The 6,000-nt window shown below is 40.6% G+C and overlaps 1 pseudogene; it reads left to right on the top strand.

The window, feature by feature from the left end:
* The first annotated feature begins 234 nt into the window (after nt 1–234).
* The window catches only part of LOC103247719 (uncharacterized), a 29,901-nt pseudogene continuing 24,135 nt past the window's right edge, over nt 235–6,000 (top strand).

Here is a 6,000-nt window from a genome sequence, read left to right as displayed (position 1 = left end):
TTAATATGGCTACTTTTCAATTTTTCAATACTATTTTTTACCACTTTAACACTGTAAGAAAAATTAGTAATTAAAACATGAATAAAAGTGTTTACAGCAGGGTGCACATGTTTCCTCTAGCCTCTGCCCATCCCCAGCTTTCATCCCAACTGTCCTGATGGTGGCTCTAAGCATTGCTCCTTTCTCTGTATCAAGATCTCTCCCCAGAAACAAACCCAAATCTTACCATATGCTATGGCACGCTGTGATGATGAACAGCGACGAGCAGCCAAAGCCTCAAGGTAGGGAGGTTTTTGTAAAACAAGACTTGTAGAATGTAACATGTGAAAGTAAAGCCCATAGCAGAGCTCCCTCCTCAGCACATGGGGAGCAGACAGGAAGCTTTTGCCTCACCTTCCTCAATGGCCTGAAGCCACATCTCCCTAGGTCAGTCTTAAGGACAACGAAACTCTGGTCTTCAAGGTGGACACACTACTAGGTGCTCCAAAGCCATGGTGACCCACTCTCAGGTGGGTCCCGAGGAGAACAAAGCTCTGGTTCTAATCCTAACCCAAACCCTGTCCCAAGACTTTGACCTTGAACCTAAACCCTGATCCCTACCCTGGTCCCTAATTCTGACCCTTACTTTCACCCTGACTTTGATCTTGACCCTGACCATGACCCCACCTCAAACCATACTTCTGACCCTGAGTCTGAGCATAATCCCTGTTATTATGTTTACGATCTATCTCTAGTCTTACCCTCTAGTGGTAAATAGCTGTACCCAAATGCACTTCTAAATTATTTAACTTCGTTTCCTTGAATTCTCTAAGGACATCCTAAAGGAAATGTCATTATGTATTTTGTAGTCCCTCTGAGTGGCATGGCTTCAGATAAGTTCTAATAGTTTGCAAGACATAAAAGGTTTGGAGAGTGACAACACTGGGTTGTTTGGGATTCATGTTGGCATTCACGATAATCATTGGTGCTGTTCTCCAAATATTTTCAGTTCACTTTTTATGAATGCATTCTGACTGTTCTATCCCACCTACTTAAATTTTCACATGGCCACATGACTGTTTTTTTTTTTTTCTTTGCCAATGGAGGTGAGAAAAAAATAACATGTGGCTTTTTCAGGAGAAATTTCCAAGAAACAGAGTTCTATTCCACATGCTTTTTTCTCTTTTCTATAGCAATGGGGATCTTATTGATGGTCCCTCCTTCCGTCTGGATTCCTGTTAGGATGATACAGCACAGAGCTACCTCTCACCTGACCCATGATGAGATGTATATAAATGAGGAAGAAGATTTTTGAGCCACTGAAATTTGGAGGTTGTCTGTCACCACAGTTTAACCTAGCTCCCATTGACTGATGCAGGGCTGAAGAATGAGTCCAAACTGGATCTGGACAAGACATGTGGAGAGCACTCCAGGTTGAGTAAAATTCAAGTGTTGTCTCAAGATAACAGTGAGCACAATGTCATTGGGTGGGTGTGGGATAAATAAGGTATATCAGGTGAGAATAATGAGAAACTCAACTTTAAAAGACGGTGCTGATTTGGACTGTGGAGAGATTCAAATGCCCTGCTTAGCATTTGAGATTGTGACGGTTGAACAAACTAATTAAAAGCCCTAAATGAAGACTTGGGATAAATATCTGAGGGTGTCTAATATCCCAATTTTTCATCCTAGAATCGGCAGAGTCCTTGACCCCATTCTCCTGAGACTTCCAAAAGAAAAAAGACCTACATTTCTTCAACAACCCACATTGAGAGACTTTGCTGCACTTTTGACCTGTGGCTAACACTCCTCACCTTTCATTCTGTCATCAGCATTTTGGGGAAACACCTTTAACTCTCTATGATTTACAGGTTATTAAGTGGCCCTTGTAATTCCCTCCAGAGGTGGAAAAGACTAATGATGATGGTGTCTGAGCTCACAGCAGCAAGCAGGTATGTGTGCTCAGCAGTCACGTGGCTCATCTGCTAGGAGCTTACTAAATACGATATTCTACAACATTGCTTAACACAAGGGGAGACGCTCCTGACTCAGAGGGTTTAATTGCTTGCCTACTTCTTTTTCTGCCCTCTTGGGCTCCTAAAATGAAAAGAACCCTGGGGTGATAAAATGAGTCAAAGAGGTGCCAGCCATATCACAGCAAAATAGATTCCTAAAAAATCCCTGATTTAAGATGACAGCCTTGGCTGGATAAGTTTGAATGTGCTGATAGTGGACATGGGAGAGCGAAGGTGGTTGAAATGTTCATATTAAAGAATTTCCACCCAGATTGCAAGAAAAGAGAGAGGAATGGAGATGGCAGCATGAGTCCCTACAATAAAAGCAGATGTTTTGAGATCACTTATATTTGTTCTGACAAAAATTAAAGACACAAACCAAAGTTTAGCCTGAGGCTAAAATTAATTGGGCAATAAGCCAGAGGCACATATGACATAGACAGATTTAAACATTTCTCCCTTATATTAATACAAACACTAAACTTACAAATAAATTGATTCCAAATAAAACAAATATTCAAAAAATTTGATGAATAAACACTGGGGTCTACAGTAGTATTTGAAGGAGATCTCACAAATAGGTTTGGTTTTTGAAGGTTAGAACTGACGGTCTAGAGAATTCATTTCATTCCAGAGAGAGAAAGGAGGAATTTCTTGGGTTCCTTCAGGAATGAGTCTGGCTTTGCCTCATCTTTGTTTGAACTATGGATACGGCAGAAGAAAATTGATGATTTCACCGATTTAAGGTGCAAAAAGTCACTGGATTCTCTAAGAAGCCTGGGATTCTTCTGCTGGAAAAATAAGTTTGTTGAGAAAAAACGAGTTGAGGAGGCTGTTACTGAAGTGAAGCAGAATTGTTTTTATATAATCTGCTCATTACCTACTCTGTAGTGTGGATAAAAATTATTCAAGCAAAAGGTCCTCTTACTGTTCCTGGAATGCAGTGGATAGAGAACAGATTAGTTTTTTTCCCTCAGAACACAACCACTAGAAACATTCTACCTCAGATGAGATATTGCCTAATTATTTTCAAAAGACAGTGAAAAATGATGGATGTAAATGTTTGCTACAAAATAAATACATTCTAGAAACAGAAGCATCTGGGTCACAGTTATATTAGAGCTACCTGTGTTCCCCTGTCACTGAGATTAAAGCAAAAGTGTCCAATACAATCGTTCACAGCATGGGAGAGGGGAAAGTGAAAGTTGGAAAGGCCAGTCATAAAAGGATCAGAATTTCAGTCCATAAGGAAGTGGCTTTGTGCATTGTCTGTTGCTATGTGCAAGGGGAAGGCTGGGGCAAGAAAACATGCAGTAACAAGGGCTCCTTTGTCCATCTCACCTCTCTAGATACCAGGTTGCAGACATGTTGCATTTTAATTGAAAGGTTGATATAATGTTTTTTAAAGAACACTTGCAGTGTTTGAAGTGACAAAGGCTGCTGTGACAAAAAAGCAGGGAAAGGGATTTTTTAAAAAAGCAAACAACAACAACAAAAACCCCACAAAAAAGCAAACAACAAACAAGCAAAAAACAAAGAAGGAAGTCAGCTGTGACTACTTCCAGGAAGGGACTCAAAGAGGCAATTGGAAATTTTATTCGCTTTGCAACTGTAGGTTTTCCAGCCTGATTCCTTTCTAAAGTATATTACTTTCTTTTTGGTTCATGAAGTTATCCCTTTCTGTTTTCTGGAACAGCTATGTATTTTCTTTATCTATCATCTATCTACCTGCCTATCATCTATCTATTTACTATCTATCTTTTCTACCTTTCACTATCAAGAGCTTGGGTCAGGCAGGATAGAATTGCAGTGTATGTTCACTCTACCATTTAAAACAAGAGCTCTCGTAGGCATTCTCCTTCATATCACAAACTTGAGCTTTCTAAGACAGGGTGTGGCAAACTACTATGCATGGGCCATGTCTGACGCAGTCTGCATTTGTAAGTAAAGTTGTACTGGGACACAGCCACATACATGTGTTATATGACATCTCTGGCTGTTTTCATGGTACAATGGAAGAGCTAAATCATTAACAGAGAGACCATATGGCTTGGAAAACTTAAAGTGTTTAACATTTAGCCTTTTGCAGAAAATATTTTCTGACTCTTGTTTTAAAAGATCTTTGTTTAGAATGCTACCTATTACCTTCTGGATAGAATCACAACTCTTTGCCACAATACACACAGCTTGAACCCTGCTTCTATATCCAGCCTCATCTATTATTTCCACTTCTCCTTATTTTCCTCGTGGCCATGCTGATGGATTGTCAGCTTCCCAGATGTGCAAGAATCTCTCGTCCCTTCCTGACATTCTCATGCTCTCCCTCTGCCTCTAGAGAACTTCCTGTCCCATCTCTCATGACAAATCCCTTCTTCAGCCCCTTTGCTCCTTCCTTAAGGATACCCGTTTGGCTCTATTTTGGGTGACGTGCTCCTTCTGCATCTCCCAGAGCCATCCTGTGTCTGTCAGCTACTGCATTTCTTTGCATCTCTGTGTCATATATCACCAAATCTGCCTAAGCTTTCATGAGTCACTGCATGACTCCACCAGCATTGTCCCCACTAACCACCAGGCTTAGACATTTGTCCAGTATGCTCAGGGTTGTGGGGTAGTAGCAGTAACCAGCCGGGGAGCATCATCTCTTACATCAGAATCAAATCTGTAGATCTCTGCCATTCATAAGTATTTGGAGTTTAAAATTAGCATAAAGATTTTCCTTAAAATAAGAACAAATGGCTTGAATAGGCTTTTGAAATGTATGATTTTTCCTCTGGTTCATTTCAGTGTTCAGTATTCAGACATGAATCTAAACACAACTCTGCTCTTAGTAGCTGTGTGACCCTGGGAAAGTCGCTCAATCTCCCTCCGCTAAATTGTGTTGTGTGAATAATGAGAAGAGAGTTGTTATTTGTATTTAGTGAATAATAACAAACAAAAGGCATTTAGCTTTCTGGAACCTGGCATGTAGTAGATCCTCATGAAATACCAGCTCTGTTGATAAAACTAGACAAAAAGGAGCTTTCAAAGTCAACAACAACATCACACAGTGAAGGACATAGATAAGAAGCTGCTGCTGCAGCCTGGAGCTCCTGGGGGCCCATTTTGTCCGTGATTTAGCAGGAATGCACTACCTTTCTATGAGGAGACATTGCCCACAGAAACCAAGGCCATTCTTTGAAGACAAACATGTTTTAATAGTGTTTACATTGTGTAATTGTATAATATAAATGATAATTATTAATAACGTAAAATTGTTTACATTATTATATTATGACTATTGTACAGACCTTTACACCTAGATATTCTGAAGTTGGTGGTCTGTGAGTGGCATTGAGTGATGACTAACACACTCTGACCTGGGATAGAACAACACGTGCCCCTGCAGTTTGCTGAATTTCAGGGCATCACCACCTTTTTTCAAGAGTGTGTTTTCCTATCCTCTAGAGTTTTGCCCACTTAAGCAATGGTTTTGCTGTAATAAAGAATTACACTATTTATCAAAATGTTACTTTGGAGAATAAAGTTTTCTTAAACTATCAGGCCCATAGCTAATGCCAATGGCTCCAAGGATGAGAAGGTAAAAAAGCCTTTTTTTTTGGGGGGGGGCAAGAGAAAAAATCACATTTCAAACTGTCTCGTGCTAGTCACTGGAAAATTAGAAGTGAACACACTCCCCTCCCAGCTCAATCACAGCTACTAAATAACCAAGATCTCCTGCAGGTGCCTTGGCTTTGTGAGCCTGGAGTTGCTGGCTGGTACTGGGCAGCAGGCAGCAGAGCTGATCCCATTTCTCCATGCTTTCCCCATGCTGTGGGGGACACAGGCACATTGAATAACCTGAGTCCTGGCCTGGTGCTGGCTGGGAAGCTATTTGATGTCAGGCTCATAGTGGACTTCTGAGTTGAAAAGAGAGTATGGGTCACCCAGCCCCACTTACTCATTTTACAAAGAATGAAAATGGGGCTCTATTCCAGACATGAGAGTACACATTGTAAGACTGTGCAAG

The sequence above is a fragment of the Chlorocebus sabaeus genome, chromosome 27 (assembly GCF_047675955.1).
Source record: "Chlorocebus sabaeus isolate Y175 chromosome 27, mChlSab1.0.hap1, whole genome shotgun sequence".
In the NCBI taxonomy this organism is placed as follows: domain Eukaryota; kingdom Metazoa; phylum Chordata; class Mammalia; order Primates; family Cercopithecidae; genus Chlorocebus; species Chlorocebus sabaeus.
Note: the sequence above shows the minus strand (reverse complement) of the source record. Positions and strands in the feature narration are given on the sequence as shown.